This window comes from Microcaecilia unicolor, chromosome 11 (genome assembly GCF_901765095.1).
Source record: "Microcaecilia unicolor chromosome 11, aMicUni1.1, whole genome shotgun sequence".
NCBI classification, from domain to species: domain Eukaryota; kingdom Metazoa; phylum Chordata; class Amphibia; order Gymnophiona; family Siphonopidae; genus Microcaecilia; species Microcaecilia unicolor.
The window spans coordinates 55,658,645-55,676,792 of NC_044041.1; the positions used below are offsets into that span (position 1 = coordinate 55,658,645).

The following is an 18,148-nucleotide window of genomic DNA, read 5'->3' on the forward strand; positions in this document are numbered from 1 at the left end:
TGTTTTGTCGGAAATAAATCCAATGTTGTTCTCTGCAACAAAGAGAACATGTGATCCCTACCTTTTGGTTAAATTTATTCACAGATGTAAATTGGCACTTTATTTTCAAGATTCCATCACTTCATTTGATTGTTCCAAATGTGTCAGGAAATCAACATGGTGTTGTCCACTACCCCTGATCCTCAAATCCAGGCTTTTGACTGACTGATTTTGACCCATCTTGCCCAGTTGGAGACTAGTCCGACATATGCAGTGCATAACCTGTCTGGGCTTGAGAAGAAGGCACTTATTTCATTACAGAATGATTCTTCTATCACCATCAAAAAAGCCGATAAGAGGGGCGGCATTGTGCTGCTTAATGACTTCCTTGATGAATTGTCAGCTTGTATTGGAAACCTATTGTCTCAGGTGTTATTTCAAGATGTTATTACACAGCAAGAATATAATTTCCTGCTTAACTTCATCCAATGTCTCAAGTTATTTTATTCCAAAAATTCATAAATCTTCGTCTTCCCCTCCTGGACGTCCTGTTGTATTGGACATTGGTTTCATTTTGGAACCTTGATCTATGTTTGTAGATCAGTATTTGAAACCTTGTTTACTGAGTATCAAATCCTATGTTGGGGATTCCATTGATTTAATTATTTTTGTAAGTCATTATAACTTGTCCTCCAATAATCATTTTTTGGTTACCATGGACAGCTTTGTACACTAATATTCCTCAGTTGGAGGCTCTGTTATGTACCATCATTTGCAGCTGCAACAGTTGACATTATCTCATATGAGTTTTTGATGGCTGTTGCTAAGATTGCTTTATGTGATAATTTTTTTGTTTGACCAGTGTTTTTATCTTTAAACTAAGCTATGGGGGGCGACTGTGGTCCCTCCTCTCTCATTTGCCCCTATTTGGCCTCATTTGAAGAGAAATTCCTCTACATCTCTGTTCATATGTCTAATATTTTTGTTTGGCAGAGGGTACCTTGATGATATTTATCTGGTATGGAGTGGAACTTCCTCTCTGTTTGACATGGTTTTTAAAATGGTTGAATTCCTATGACTTATCTACAAATTCCTGCTACCATTAATACTTCTGTTTATTTTTTGGATTTTTTTAGCCCTCTGCTATTTATCTTGACGACGCTTAGATCTATACTAATCGTCATGTATGGCAGATATTAAATAGCAGAGGGCTATCTTTGAAAAAGCCACTTGTTGGCGAAACATGTTGGATTGAAGAACCCTCTGCAGCCGACTCTACTAAACATGAGTTAAGTAACTTATTTAAATCCATTAAAATTACCATAGTTTCAATTTAAAGCAAGCTGAATGAACAATAGACCACTTGGTGAATGATAATAGCAGATTAATGGTGTTTGACTGGTATGTAGTTTTCTAGCATATTCCTTTGTGGTGTGGGTGGTGGAATGTCAGAAATTTACAAGTGCCCGCTAAGTCGTTCCTCAGGGAGAGATATATTAATATGATGAGGTACTCTGGAGTGGGCCTTGAAGAATAGTGAAAACAAGAGCTGATATCTTGCAACTAATCCTGGCTTTTATAGGAAGCCAGTAGAGTGCTTGAAACAGAGGAGAAGCCCCATGGTAGTGTGGGGACCTGAAAATCAGGCACACCGCCATATTTTGTATAGTTTGTAATTTTTTTAGGCTCAAGTCTTTGCACCCTGGATATGACCCATTGCAGTAATCTAGCTTGGATAGTGTTAGAGATTGGACGAGAGAAGATGGAAAGTTGAGATCGAGAAGTTTCTGATTCTTCTTAGTTTCCAGCAGTGGCGTAGCCAGAAGGCAATTTTTGGGTGGGCCAACAGGTCAGATGGGTGGGCACCAGGGTTGCCAACCTTTTTGAAATTGAAAAACTTGCCACCTGATGCCCCACCCCATGCTCCACCTCTACCCCACTCCCAATAATTTCAATGAGGGTAGCAGTGCAGGCTTCAGTGACTGCAGGCCACATTGAGGGCTAGGGGGAAGAACAAGAGATTGCACTCTTCAGCCTCCATTGATCCTCTGTCCCCTAACACACATACTTAGCCTGTATAGCAAGACCAAACACTTTTCAGCATATCTGTCCAGTTACAGCTGTAGAAATTATCCCAGAAAGTATAGTCTAGTATTAAATTCTGCAAATAAATTCTGTATCCACAGAACCCTCAATGGGTGCAGAGCAGAGTTAGGACATTTCCCCATAAAACTCACCGTAATCTCAACAGCCACCATATAGTAAATAAAACAATCTTTAAAACAAAATAATAACCTAGAGCAAATCTACAATGCCAGCACTAACTTCCAAACAAGGATTCTACCTATGAAAAAGGCATTGCCTTACATATTACAGAGGGACCTTAAAATATCAATACATCTATTGGGAAAACTGAACAAACCAAACTTACTACTGAAGGCTACATAGAAAATTCATGCTAACAGAATACCTTGATCACACACATGGAACAAAAATGCTAAATATAGAATAATTGACTACAAATTATAAAAATAACCAAAACCCCAGGAAGCCAACCTTGCATGCAATACAATACCAGAAAAACAGAAAGAAATGAATTTCCTCCTGTGCAAAATATAAAGATAGTATGTTATAGGGATGGTGTTAGAGGAGTGCAACTGGAGCAATTGCTGTTGGTCCCCTGGCCAGAGAGAACCACAAGCATGATGGAAGCTGAAGGCAGTGCAGCCTGGTGATGGGCTTTGGGGTTCCCTCCCAAATTTATGGCCTGGGCTCCAGCCATGTCTAACACCAGCTCTGGCAAGATGTACATTCCAAATCTGACATATTATAATCAGAAAATAGAAAATAAAATTATTTTTCTACCTTTTGTTGTCTGGCTATTTTACTTTTCAAATCAGTCTCTGGTTTCTTCTTTCCTCTGTCTTAACTCACTCACCAGAGTCTCCTATTTGTCATGTCTTCTCTCTCCATGTCCACCATCCATCTCCCTTCTCTGTGTCCCCATGGCTCCTTGTCCAGTATCCCCTACCTCTGTGTCCAGCATCATCCATTGTGTCCCTATGCTCTCCCATGTCCAGTACCTCCCTTCTGAGTTCCTATTCTCCCCTATGTCTAGTATCTCTCCCCTGTGTCCATATACCCCTCCCTCCCAGTGTCCAGCATTGTCATCCCCATATAGCATCTCACATCTGTTTCTGTATTTCCCCTTTTCGTAGACTTTGAGGCATATTTTCAAAGCACTTAGCCTTCCAAAGTTCCATAGGTTTCTATGGAACTTTGGAAGGCTAAGTGCTTTGAAAATATGCCTCTTTGTGTCCGATTGTTGGGCATGGCTATTGTGGGGAGAGGGTTCTTCAGTTGTCCACCCCCCCCCCCAACACAAACCTTTAAATATGGCCGTACACACCATCTTTCTCCCTGCAGGACTGACAGTGTGGGCCAGGTCACAGTGCTTTCTTGTCTGTTTCCACAGATTCTGGGGCTGTCATTTGCAATGACCATGTACTGCCAGGTGGCGAAAGCAGATACATGTTATGCCTAAGAGGTGCAAGGCTGTTCGACCCTCTGCTCTCCAAGAAGGGCACGGGCGGCTCTTCTTCAGGCTACTTCATCTGATTTATTTTCTCCCCTTTTATAGACCATATGATGCTTATACTGACATCCCATACAAGTTTAACTGACAGTGGAAAAAAAGAAAAAGGGACAAAAGAGATTTATATACAGAGAGGCTACAGGAAGAAAGAAAAAATTATTCTCTTTAGAAAAGGTGACACCATCACCACCACTAAGAAAGGTCTTAATTGAGGTTCCCGAGAAAGTGACAGACCTATGTGACGAGCAAGAGCATAGCCAACAGTAGAGAAATGCAGAGATCTGTGAGAGACCTCATTCAATCCAATCCAATCCAATCCTCTGGTCAATGGAAAGGAACAGAAGAGGCAGTGGGTGCAAATGGTTTTTGGGAATAGGGCAAGGACATGGTAATTGTGTAGGTTGCATGAATGTCTTATTAATTTGGGTGTACAGGATGCAGAACCCCACAGCATGACAGAGATGCAAGTTGTCACACTGTTAACAGGCTCTTTTCGTGTTTATTTTGGGGGATGGGGAGGTTAATGTACTGCTTTAAAAATAAACCACACACCTGATTCAACAGGAGAAGGTGTCCTGAGCTGCTGCCCTCTCCCGGACCCAGCCACCTGTAAAGAACGAGAACGTGGATGCAGCAGCTCACAGGTTTGCTTGCTGTGTTTGCACTCCCAAAGGTGCAGCGACGAACGGGCGGCCAGGCGGCGGTAGGAAAATCAACAAGGAGGCAGGTTTGACTCTTTCCTTCACTTCCCTGCCCTCTCAGCGTCCCGCCTGCCCGAAAGGAAATGACGTCAGAGGAAGGCGGGACGCAGAGGGCAGGGAAGCGAAGGACGGAGTCGAACCTGCCTCCTTGTTGCTTTTACTACCGCAGCGCTGCCCGTTCGTTCATCGCTGCAACTTCAGGTAAAAGTCGCTGTTCCAGTCTTCATTTGGGTGGGCCTGAGCCGAGATTGGGTGGGCCTGGGCCCACCCAGGCCCACCCGTAGCTACGCCCCTGGTTTCCAGAACGTGCTGGAAGCTTTTTTAGTGACTGATGCTATTTGTTCAGGTTTTTGTCAAGTATAACTCCTAGTACTTTGATGCTTCATTCTAAAGGGAACCTAATCTGGCCGATTGTGAAATGACTCCAGCATATCGAATGGAAGGAGCTTGTCATTACTAAGAATTTGGTCTTCTCTGTATTCAATTTTAATTTGATTGCTGAAGCCCATGTCTCATAATGTTTAGGCTGGTCTGAATTGTAGTCATAATGTCTGTTAGGTCTCCCATGAAGAGGATATAAATTGTGACATCATCTGCATATATATATATATATATATATATATATATATATATATATATATATATATATATATATATACACACAGTGCAATCCGCTTAAGTGCAAGGGTCTGGGACCAAAGAAATGCATGCAGTTAACCGGAGCATGCACTTAACCGTTGTGACCCAAAGAAGCTTGACATCTGATAAACATATGTACAGTACTGTTCATTATTATACATACAGTATACAGTCTCCGTTAACTGATGTTAGGCTTACTTGAAGTAATCAGTTATAGTCCTCTGCACACTATTGGGTCTGTGAGTTTCATAGACTACGTCTGCCAGATGGTAAAAACTGTCATAGCACTGACATCCAGTGGCCTCCAGATAGGTCCGCACAGTGTTGAGACTCTCCAGCGCTCTTGCAAAAGTGACAGGAGGAGGTTGTTGAATTTTGCCAGTATGTGCCTCGCTGCTCATTTCATCCTCTGTTTTATCATCAGCCGTTATTGTCTGCGTGTAGGCGCATATCTCGACATCAGTGCTGTCGTCAGCTGTTTGTAGATTGTAATCAACAGCTAGGTAGCGATGAAACTCCTCTTCAGTAACACTGGCTGAGATGTCAATAACCTGTTCATCTGACGCGTTTGCAACAGCTGCATGTGTTTCGTCCCTCTCCACATCCTTAACAAAGCTTGCCTGCTTGTAGCAGTTCACAATGGTTGCCTGTGTAACATGATTCCAGGCTTCTTTCTGCATATGTAGGGAATCCAACAGTGATAGATTACGAGCCAGTTCAACAGCACGTTTATCCTTTGCAGTCTGGTCATCCTATCTATTCAACAAGGCATACCACAACGAGTAATAATTTAATTATAACACAACACCACTTCAACTTTACTCTGAATATTTTCTCGCTTTATTCTACATTGTCATCCATGTACTCCTTGTAATACCAATGTATCTTGTACTTCGGAATGGCAAATGCCATAACGGAACATTGTAAGCTTAATTCTATATCGTCATCCATGTACTCCATGTAACAACAATTGTATCTTTTACTCTGGAATGGCGAATGCCATAACGGAATATTGTAAGCCACATTGAGCCTGCAAATAGGTGGGAAAATGTGGGATACAAATACAACATATAAATAAATAAATAAAATCCATAACACTCATCACACGACATAGCACAAGAGCCCGATAATGTTGTTTGAAATTGGCTATTATGCCCTGATCCATAGGTTGGATCAGAGGGGTAGTGTTTGGTGGCAGGAAGACCACCTTGACGTTAGACAGCCTGACATCATCCCTGTGTGCAGCACAATTATCAGAAAGCAACAAAATCTGACGCTTTTGTGCCCGCATTCTAGTGTCTAACTTCTTTAGCCACTGCTTCCAAATTTCCCCAGTCATCCATGAATTTGCATTAGCCTCATATGACACAGGAAGTCACTTAACTTTCTTGAAGCAACGGGGCTGTTTGCTCTTTCCAATGACGAGGGGTTCCAACTTCTCACTCCCATCCATATTGCAGCAAAGTAGGATCGTCAGTCGGTCCTTCGTCGTTTTTCCTCCAGTAGGTTTGGCATGTTTGAATGCAAATGTTCCATCAGGAATCGCTCGCCAGTAGAGACCATTTTCATCAGCATTGAAAATGTCACGAGGTGCAAACTCGTTCAAGGTGGTAGGAAGAACTGAAACAACCCAATTTTCAGCACCAAAGTCATCAGCGTCTTGTTTCTCACCATGCTGTTTCTTGAATTTTATGCTGTTCGTCGCCTTCCATCTTTCCAACCATCCAACAGTGGCTTTGAATTCAGTTAGTCCAAGACTTTCAGCTAGCTGGTTAGCTTTCTCCATACGCAGTGGACCACTGACAGGAAACTGTCTGCTCCTGATTCAAGAAAACCACCAAAGAAGAGCATCTTCTACCTCCTCAGCTTTTCCCGTCCGTTTTCGTTTCCGTTGTGGATTTGTATTGTTTTGCCATTCTTCCAGAAGCTGGTCTTTCTGCTTCAAGACAAGTGAAATTTGACTGGGATTGACACCATATTCTTTAGCTAGAGATGCTTGACTTTGTTTTCAAATTTTTTAAGAATTTCTATTCGTTCAGCCAGTGTTCTTACAGTTCCGACACGACGACGACCCCAGTGTAAGCTCTAACAACATTCTTTCGCTTATTCTGCCTGTGGCAGTTAAAGGGGCAGTAAATTTGAAATCTCATTGGTTGTCACGTGCCAATCGGATTCCATATTCCGTGCGCACGCTTATGTGGAGTCTTTCCTGCAGAGGAGCGGTCTTAAACCATGCATATAAGCGAATCTTGCACTTATCAGTGGTGCGCAAAACCGACGTTTGTCCCCATAGAAATTGATGGTGCGAAAAATGGGACCGAAGTACGGCATGCAGTTAAACAGAGCATGCGCTTATCCGACGTGCACTTAAATGGAGTGCACTATATATACACTTTTAAGCCGTTCTTCTCAAGTTTGCTGCCAAGAGGTGCCATCATGATGTTGAACAGTGTTGTGGATGGTGGTGATCCTTGTGGTACACCGCAGTCTGGGGACCACTGTGGGGATATATGGTTGACTGCCTTGACTTAGTATAATCTGGATTTGAGGAAACGGAAAAACCAGCTCAGCACAGGTCCTCCAATTCCAATGTGGTTCAGAAGATTACCAACACTGTCTGAAAACTCATTAGATCTAGAAACAGGAGCTAATTGGTTTGATCTCATTTTAACTCAGTTCTTTTGGAACTTATAAAACTATTAGACATATAATTTGAAAGGCTTTCTTAAACATCTTCCTCGTTTACCTTTGCTGGTGCTACTTTTTGTAGCATGATTCATGTGATTGTCCTCCTGACTTAAATTTTTTCTTCACGCAACTCTGATTCCAGCAAGCGATAGGGATAGGGCTCCTTATTGTTTCAGATTATGCTGGATTTGAAGGGGTAAATAAGGGTGCCTAGTAATAGAGTGATTGTATAAATGGGCAGTTCAGTCATTGTTTGTATCACTCCAGCTTGTTTTTGTAGTCAGGTTTTTCCCCTATCTTCCCTCCCACCAACTTTTTATTTCTTACAATTGAGGGCGTTGGTTATTTCCTTCTATGTTTATCCAAGAGAGATTTTTTAACAGTCTATGTTTTCATTTGACCAGTGTACTTCCTTTCAAAGGCTCCACCTCTTGCTAGAAATTTGACACACTTTCTTTCAGTGCTGCCTGTCTAAACTAAAACTCAGCTAATGGAAGTCATTCATCCCTGCTTTGTAGTAGTTGTGAGTCCATCTCGGCTATTTGCTTCTTTGACTGCATTATGGGGTCCTTTTACTAAGCTGTGGCAAAAAGTGGCCTTAGCTCACCCTTATGAGGGTTTTTCCCATGCGCTAAGGCCATTTTTTACCACAGCCGTAAAACAGGCCTTTTTGTATTTTATGTATTAATGACCATGAGCTAACATTGCTGTTAGTGAGAAAAATAAAAAATAAAAATAAAAAAAAATAGCCAGCAGGAGTACAATGCACGTCTTATATTCCGCCAAAACCGATATACTCATATCACCCCTCTCCTCAAATCACTTCATTGGCTTCCAATCAGATATCGCATACAATTCAAGCTCCTCCTCCTCACCTACAAGTGCACTCAGTCTGCGGCTCCTCACTACCTCTCCACCCTCATCTCCCCCTATGTTCCCGCCCGTAACCTCCGCTCACAGGACAAAGCCCTTCTCTCAGTACCCTTCTCCACCACTGCCAACTCCAGGCTCCACTCATTCTGCCTTGCTTCACCCTATGCCTGGAACAATCTTCCTTTACCCATACGCCATGCCCCCTCCCTACCCATCTTCAAATCTCTGCTTAAAACTCACCTCTTCTATGCTGCCTTCGGCGCCTAACCGCTCTAGATAGACAGAATGCCCCAATCTATCCCCTCTATTAGATTAACTGCTCACTCGTCCTCTAGATTGTTCACTTGTCTTTAGATTGTTCTCTTGTCTTTTAGATTGTAAGCTCTTTGAGCAGGGACCGTCCTTCTATGTTTAAATTGTACAGCGCTGCGTAACCCTAGTAGCGCTTTAGAAATGCTAGTTAGTAGTAGTAGTAGTAAAAAACCCCTTAACAAATTATTTAACTGAAAAATGACTAACCAAGGAAATTATTCTATTCAATCACAAAAATGATAATGTTCAATAAATCAAGCCTTTAAATATCTTAAGGCTTTCAGAATGCATAAAGTATAAAAATATATGAATAAAGAGTGAATAATGTTATAGTGAAAATCAAACCCCCTAAAGATAGCATGGGAAGGTGATTTCAAACCATCATAGCACATTATTGAAACCACAAATAAGAAAAAGACTGCATAAGTCTATTAATAATTAGTCAATAAAGAACTCTAGGAAAAAATTATCTTGTCACTCTTGAGGTTCTGTAGTGATGTTGGATGAAATACCACCATGATTTAAGGTGCTGATCACGCTGTATTATGTATTAGTTGTTCCCCAGCACAGATTTGAGTTTCACCTGTGGGCTTCTTCAAGGATAAATTGAAATAATATTTCAGGAGGAGTGCTCTTCCAGAAAGATTATTTATTGAATATTAATGATTATCATTTTTGCAACGATATATTATTACTTTTGAATTCCATTTTCTGTGGGGGTCCTTTTACTAAAGGGTTACCGCTGGCCCAGTGTGGATGCTGGCAGTAGTTTCATCCTCAGTGTGCACCATTTCTAGTGCTAGTGGAAACATTTTTAAAGTATTTTCTCAGGGGGTTACCTGGCGGTAATTGAGCAGTGTCGTGCACTGCCCGGTTACTGCTGGGTTAGCGCGGGAGCCCTTACCCACCACTTCAGTGGGCGGTGGCAGGTGTTCCCTCCGAAATGGCTGCGTGGCAAGTGTGAACATACCACACGGCCATTTCTTTTTATGGCCTTTTTATCCGTTGTGGTAAAAGGGGTGCTAGCGTGTGGGAAAAACGGCCGCTGCCATTAACGCAGGGCCCCTTTTTCCGCAACTTAGTAAAAGGGCCTCTAAATAATTTATTTTATTCAGTTAGCTATTATTTCGCAGCTATTTAAAACAATTTTACTGCTTGAGCATTTATCACCACCCATTTTGTAGTCGGTAAGGGCTCATGTGGTATTCCTGCGCTAACCAGTTAGTGCGTGATAATGTAGCTGTGCTGATAAGCACAGGAACACACACTCTACCCCCTGACACAAAGCTTCAGTAACGGAGTACTGCTTTGTGATTTGGTCATGGGAGGGGCCAAGATTCGTAGTGCACTGGTCCCCCTCACATGCCAGGACACCAACCGGGCACCCTAGGGGGCACTCCTAAAAAGTAAAACAATAAATAAAAATAGCTCCCAGGTGCATAGCTCCCTTACCTTGGGTGCTGAGCCCCCCAAAACCAACTCCCCACAACAATACACCACTACCATAGCCCTAAGGGGTGAAGGGGGGCAGCTACATGTGGGTACAGTGGGTTTTGGGGGGGGGGGGTGAGGGCTCCCATTTACCACCACAAGTGTAAAAGGTGGGGGGGGGGGATGGGCCTGGGTCCGCCTGCCTAAAGTCCACTGCACCCACTAAAATTGCTCCAGGGACCTGTATACTGCTGCGATGGACCTGAATATGACATTTAAGGCTGGCATAGAGGCTGGTAAAAAAAAGTTTTGAAAGTTGTTTTTTTGAGGGTGGGAGGGGGTTAGTGACCACTGGGGGAGTCAGGGGAGGTGATCCCCGATTCCCTCCGGTGGTCATCTGGTCAGTTCAGGCACTTTTTTGGGACTTGGACCTGAAAAAAACGGGTCCAAATAAAGCGGACCAAATTCTCGTGAAGGCCGGCTTTTTTTTTCCATTATCAGGCGAAGCCAGCCATCTCAACGTACGCCACCATCCCGCCCCCACTACCATGTCGACACGCCCCCTTGAACTTTCGCTGGCCCCGCAACGGAACGCAGTTCAAGCCAGCCAAAATCGGCTTTCGATTATACTGAATTGGCTGACTTCAGGAGATCACCGGCCATCTCCCGATTTGTGTCAGAAGATGGCCGGCGATCTCTTTCGAAAATCAGGCCCAAAGGCTAAAACAATCTAAAAAAATGTAGATTTTCAGTCGGTAAAATGTTACTGTTTTCTTCTTACATGAAACAATATATTGTATGTATTTCTAGTCATAATTATTGTAAGCCACATAGAACTGAATAATTAAAATTTGGATTATGCGGGATACAAGCACCAAGAAATAAATGAGGGCCCCTTTTCCAAAGCGGCGGTAAGCCCAATGCAGTCTTACCGCTTGCTAAAAAGGAACTACCGCTGGGCTACCGCAGCAGTCTGGCGGTAGTTCCCACCCCCTATACACCATCATTTCCGGCACTACAAAAGTATATTTATTTTGTAGTGCCAGTGTGTACCCGGCAGTAATCGGGCAGTGCTGCATGCTGCCCGGTTATGGCCGGGTTAACGCAGGAGCCCTTCTGCCACCTCAGTGGGTGGCGGTAAGGGCTCCCCCTTGAACTGGCCGCGCGGCAAGTGTTTCACTTGCCGCATGGCTATTTCTTTAAAAAAAAAAACCCCAAAGACCTACCTTTTACCCGCTGCAGTAAAAGGGAGCCTCGGCATGTGTCAAAAACACGTGCCAACGCCAGCACAGGCCCCCTTTTGCTGCAGGTTGCTAAAAGGGGCCCTAAATAAATAATGTCTAGGAACAGAAAAAGGATATTTAATAAAAATAAAATTATACATTTGTTACTTGATTTTTTTTTTTTTTTAGGAATGTGTCCATGTGTTTCCAAGTTTGTAAATACCAACTGTATTTATATTTTAACTTTGTGGTTAATTTTTCTGATGAGATAATGGCCCTTTTACTGTGCTGTGTTAAGCAGCTAACATGTGATTTATCATTCAATAGATAGTAGTGTGGGCCTGCACTACTGTCTCCTGTGCTAAAAAGGCAGGAAGGTGGAAAGACTGTAGTTTTGGACACGTCACGGGAGTGGGTGGGGATTAGACCTTTCAAATTTGAGGCTGTATATTGTTGCTGCTTTGCTTTGCTCGGTACATGAATTATACACAGGGTAATGCAGATATGCACCAGAGCACATTTGGATTGATAATGGTTCTCGATACAGATTGTTTAATGTTTTGTATGCAAGAGCAAAGAGAAGGGAGGAGGTTGAAGGAATTCACCCTATGCTGTAACCCCTCAAGAAGGCATGGGCAGGGCCGATCTTAGCAATTGCGGGGTCCTGTACAGACCAGTTCAGTGGGGCCCCCCTTGCATCTTGCCTAGCCCTGCCTCCTGTTGACAAGAAGTTTTTTAAATTGTTTTTTTATTTATGAAATTTCTAATAAAGACATATGGAGGTATTTTAAAATACTAAGTTCCATAATAATCTATGGAACTTTGTAAGTCTAAGCACTTTTAAAATGAGCCTCGTGGGCATCTAAATTAACCAGCATCTGAAGGGCTGCTTCCATGGAGCTATTCACTGTACAGTGAGGAGAACGTGAGGCATGCAGCTGAAAAGGTGGGGGACTTGAGTCAGGGCTCAATGTTAACTTATAGTTAGGTGGCTAAACACTTTTGAAAATTGATCTGTGGAACACACAATATATTTATTTATTTATTTATTTTATTGCATTTGTATCCCACATTTTCTCACCTATTTGCAGGCTCAATGTGGCTTACACAGTTTTATTATGACACTAGTAAAAAAGGCCCGTTTCTGACACATATGAAACGGGCGCTAGCAAGGTTTTCCTCATAATGTGTATGTTTTGGACAGTGTATGTGAGAGTGACTGTGTGTGATAGAGAGAGTGAAAGTGGAGTGTGTGTGTGTGTGTGTGAGAGAGAGTGAGTCTGGGTGTGAGCGTGTCTGTGAGAGAGTGTGTGTGTGAGAATGAGAGTGTGTGCAATTGCGTATGGGAGACACAGTGTGATAGAGAGAGAGAGAGTGTGTTTCACACAGATACAGTGTGTGCGTGAATGAGAGTGTGTGTGAGGCACAGATTGTCTGTGAGACTGAGTGTATGAGACCAAGCGAGTATGTAAGTGACTGTGTGACACATAGATAGTGAATGTGATACAATGTGAGACATAGAGTGTATGAGAGTGAGAGACAGAAACAAATTGTCTGTGAGAGAGAGAGTGTGTGTGTGTGTGACAGAGATACCTCCCTCCCTCCCTCCCTCTCTATGGTGTCAGGCCCCCCTCTTTCTCTGGTGTCTGAGATTGCTGCCACTGCACCTAAGCAATTGGTGTGCTGGAGGAGAGAGAGAGAGAGAGTGTGTGTGTGGGGTGGGGGGGATGTGTTGGAGGGGTTCAGCTTGGAAGAAGAGGGGTGTGGGGGATTCTGGATGCGCTGCCAGATGAAAGTAAGTGAGTATGTGTGTGTGTGTGTGTGTGTGTGGGGGGGGGGGTTCAGGAAGCAATGGCAGATGACAGAGTGAGGGAGTGTGTGTGTGTGTGGGGGGGGGGGGGGGGGCAGGGGGTACAGGAAGCGCTGCCAGATGAGAGAGTGAGTGTGTGTGTATGGGGTTTCATGAAGCGCTCCCATCCTTGAACCCCCTCCCCACCTCAGTCCCCTTCTCTCATTCAAGAACCCCCTCCCCAGTCTCTCCCATCCAAAAACCCCAGTCCCCTCCCCACCCGTCCCCTTCTCCAATCCGAGAACCCCCTCCCCAGTCTCTCCCATCCAAAAACCCCAGTGCCCTTCCCACCCGTCCCCTTCAAGCATCCAAGAACCCCCTCCCCACCTCAGTCTCCTTCTCCCATTCAAGAACCCCCTCCCCAGTCTCTCCCATCCAAAAACCCCAGTCCCCTCCCCACTCGTCCTCTTCAAGTATCCAAGAACCCCCTCCCCACCTCAGTCCCCTTCTCCCATTCAAGAATCCCAGTCCTCTCCCCATCCGTCCCCTTCTCCCATCCGAGAACCCCCTCCCCAGTCTCTCCCATCCAAGAACCCCAGTCCCCTCCCCACCCGTCCCCTTCAACTATCCAAGAACCCCCTCCCCAACCCCTTCTGCTTCTCCAATCCATGAACCCCTCCCACCTCAGTCTCCTTCCCATTTGAGAACCCCCTCCCCCCCACCTGAGAGCCCCACACCCTTCTCCCATCTGAGTCCCTCCCTACCTACCAGCTCCATTCTCCTGCCGCCCAGGCCCACCACCCTCACTGCCTTAAAAAAAACCCCAATTTGAAGCACTGGAGTAACAGGCAGCAGCGCTTCGCGTCTGCCCTTCTACTAAAAATCTCTTCCACGACGTCATTGGGCCTTCCCACATTGAGTCCCACCCGCCCTCGCGGTAATTGGAAGTTACCTGAGAGGAGGGCGGGACTCAATGTGGGAAGGCCCAATGACGTCGTCGAAGAGATTTTTAGTAGAAGGGCAGACGCGAGGCGCTGCTGCCTGTTATTCCAGCGCTTCAAATTGGGTTTTAAAGGCAGGACAGCGCCGGGAGCGGACTCGCAGCACCCCCCACCCGCTGACATCTGGGGCGGAGCGCCCCCACCACGTCGCCGTCGCGCGTTGCTGGGAGAGGACTCGGAGCACCCCCCACCCGCTGACATCTGGGGCGGAGCGCCCCCACCACGTCGCCGTCGCGCGTTCCTGAACTTGGGAGGGAGGGAGAGTGGTGCTCGGGCGGTCGGGGCGGGGCTACCTGAGGCGTGCGGCGCGGTTGGTAGCCAGCGTTTCCTTGGCAGGGGGAGGAGTAGGGAAACACGCTCCGCGTGTTTCCCTACTCCTCCCCCTTCCTTGATGCGGTCCCTGAGGGCGGGGCAGCAAGTCGTTCAGTGGCTTCACCACCACGAACTTACGAACCGTTCTGGGAGTCTGAGTGACTTCAGAACGTTGTCCTCAGAACGTTGAGGGTGCCTTTTATTATATTAGATTGTCATAACAGGATATCAGATAGAATTAGTAATGTGCATAGGTTGAGTAAGGGAAGAAAGAGGAAGTGTGTAGGCGGGTAAGTTTAGTAGGTGGACTTTAATATCTGGGTGGTTTGGTGAGGTGGATTAGTGAGGCTATGGATTATTTTTGTAGGCCTTGTTGAAGAAATATAGAGTAACAGGACAAATTTCTGATTAAGGGGAAATGGGAAATGGGACTTGATATACCGCCTTTCTGAGGTTTTTGCAACTACATTCAAAGCGGTTTACATATATTCAGGTACTTATTTTGTACCAGGGGCAATGGAGGGTTAAGTGACTTGCCCAGAGTCACAAGGAGCTGCAGTGGGAATGGAACTCAGTTCCCCAGGATCAAAGTCCACTGCAGTAACCACTAGGCTACTCCTCCATTAGCAACATTCCATGTAGAAGCCTGCCCTTGCAGATCAGCAGGACATCAGACTCACAGGACATGCAGGACTTCAGACTCACAGAAACAGAAGCCTGCGCAGCTGCGTTTCTGATCTGCAAGGGCAGGCTTCTACATGGAATGTTGCTAGTGGAATAGCAACATTCCATGTAGAATCTCAAATAGTAGCAACAGAATCTCAATAGTAGCAACATTCCAGAATCTCAAATAGTAGCAACAGCAACTTTCCATGTAGAATTTCAAATAGGGAAATGGGAATTGATATACCGCCTTTCTGAGGATTTTGCAACTACATTCAAAGCGGTTTACATATATTCAGGTACTTATTTTGTACCAGGGGCAATGGAGGGTTAAGTGACTTGCCCAGAGTCACAAGGAGCTGCAGTGGGAATCAAACTCAGTTCCCCAGGATCAAAGTCCGCTGCACCAACCACTAGGCTACTTCTCCACTCTTCCCCCCATTATACCAAGCACTTTGTTGTTTTTCATGCTTGAATGGTTTAGTATCTTCACATGATTTCAGGTATCCAGGTAGAGCATTCTACAAGGATGGGACAGCAATAGAGAAGACCCTTCGTTTTGTCCCTGTGTAGTTATAGGATCGTAATGGTAATGCGTTTGATTGCCTTTCTGTTGTATTATCCAAATGCATAATGTTTTCATGGTTCTGAGGAGTATTAGATATCAAATTTTGTGATCAAGAGAAAGGGCTTCTTTGATTACCTAGGACGTCTTTTACTAAGGCACGCTCATGTTTTTAGCGTGTGCTAGAATTGTGGGTGCGTTAAACGTTAGAGACACCCATAGGAATGCATTGGCATCTCTAACGTTTAGCGCACCTACAATTTTAGTGAGCGTCAAAAACGTGAGCGCACCTCAGTAAAAGACCCCCTTGTCTTTTAGGTTTCTGCTTTGTCTATATGCTATGCAAGTCCTCATATTAGAGAACTGTAGAATGTATATATGTTGCTGATCATTGCTTTATTTGTGGCCTGATCTAAGATTAGTGATATAAAGAACGCATTTCTTTCAAAATCTGCACCTTAGTCCATAAGATTATCTATGGTGAAGTCCCAGATTACATGATTGACCTAATCAATCTCCCAATCAGAAATAGTACCAATTCATCACGGTCTTACCTGAATCTCCATTACCCAAATTGCAAAGGACTAAAATACAAGCCAACCCATGCGTCCAACTTCTCTTACATAGGCACGCGCCTGTGGAACGCATTGCCACAAATGGTGAAAACAACTTATGACCACCTAAAATTCAGAAAATTATTAAAGACTCACCTATTCGGAAAGGCATATCTGAATGACCCAACTTAAGTGATTCAACCCTGCAACACTTCACTATCAAAGATCGTATTGGACATTGACAAACTCTTTTACCTCAACCCAACCAACTTGATTGAGTCTTATCTTCCCTATCCCAATACAACATTTTGTACTTATCCTGTACTGGAATTGGCGAATACCTTCACGATATTATGTAAGCCACATTGAGCCTGTAAATATGTGGGAAAATGTGGGATACAAATGTAACAAATAAATACATTTGGCAATAAACTTGCTACAAGGAATACCCCAAATATGAGTGCTAGTTTCTTAATATAACTAAGTCCAATAACACAAGTATCTTTATGAGAACCTGTGTTTAAAAAGGAGGAAAAAGACTTCAGAAGCTCAGCTTACCGTCTCAAAGATAAACTTTTTGCTGACCAAGCTTCCTCATTAGTCTTTAAAAAAAACCTCCTAATTACTTTATTTTTATATTCATATTTTTTTAAATTTCAAAAATGTTTTCAAAACTTATTGTCAATATTTTTGACAATAAAGAATGAAGCTGGGACACTTGTCTGCTAACTGAAGGTTCTCACTGGTCACTTTTAAATTGCAGCAAAATTTTCTGGCCAGACAATTTCTAACAAATTGCCCTTCAAAACTGACATCTTTCTTTTCAGTCTGAATGTAGAGGAAAACATTCTGATGATATGCCAGTATAGAACATAAATATGAATCCTAATTCATGCGTGGGATAAACATAAAGGAATCCTGCTCAGAAGGAATGGATCCTAAAGAGCTTAGACGAGATTGGGTGGCAAAGCCGGTGGCGGGAGACGGTGCTGGGCAGACTTATATGGTCTGTGCCAGAACCGGTGGTGGGAGGCGGGGCTGGTGGTTGGGAGGAGGGGCTAGTGCTGGGCAGACTTATATGGTCTGTGCCAGAGCCGGTGGTGGGAGGCGGGGCTGGTGGTTTGGAGGCGGGGATAGTGCTGGGCAGACTTATACGGTCTGTGCCCTGAAAAGGACAGGTACAAATCAAGGTAAGGTATACACAAAAAGTAGCACATGTGAGTTTATCTTGTTGGGCAGACTGGATGGACCGTGCAGGTCTTTTTCTGCCGTCATCTACTATGTTACTATGATTCAGATATTGATTGAAATCTTGAGTGTTACTGACCAATTCCAAACAAAAATAAAAGATTATCCCTTTTCCAGACCACAATCTAAGAATACCAGGATAATTTAAAGTGACTAATTATTCATAAACTTGAAATATGTAAATTAAGCAGATCAGGAGCCATATTTATTTTATTTTATTTATTTATTTATTGCATTTGTATCCCACATTTTCCCACCTCTTTGCAGGCTCAATGTGGCTTACAATATATCATGGATACTGGAGATAAGAAGAGGATATACATTTGATTTTACAGAAGGATTTTGGTTTACATGGTCATGGAATATAAGATAGTGGTATTACAGGACATGTTAACATACATTAGTAATACAAGATAGTAGTACAGCAGAAGACCTTATAAGACATTAGGCGCGTTTCGAGTTCCTGGGTATAATTGGAGATTTTTACATGCTTTGATCTTTGTGGTATATCTTTTCAAAGAGATGAGTCTTTAGTAATTTACGGAAGTTGGCCAGTTCGTTGGTCGCTTTCAAAT

General features: G+C 43.8%; 1 protein-coding gene across 3 annotated transcripts in view; it reads left to right on the plus strand.

Moving 5' to 3' along the window:
* The window catches only part of GNB1L (G protein subunit beta 1 like), a 114,297-nt gene that overhangs the window by 14,279 nt on the left and 81,870 nt on the right, over nt 1–18,148 (plus strand). The window contains exon 3 of one of the 3 annotated variants that reach the window (XM_030220053.1): nt 12,674–12,678. The exons of the other annotated variants lie outside the window; for them this stretch is intronic. The gene's annotated coding sequence lies outside the window, so the exon portion shown is untranslated. The remainder of the gene's footprint in view (nt 1–12,673; nt 12,679–18,148) is intronic. 3 annotated transcript variants of the gene reach the window in all.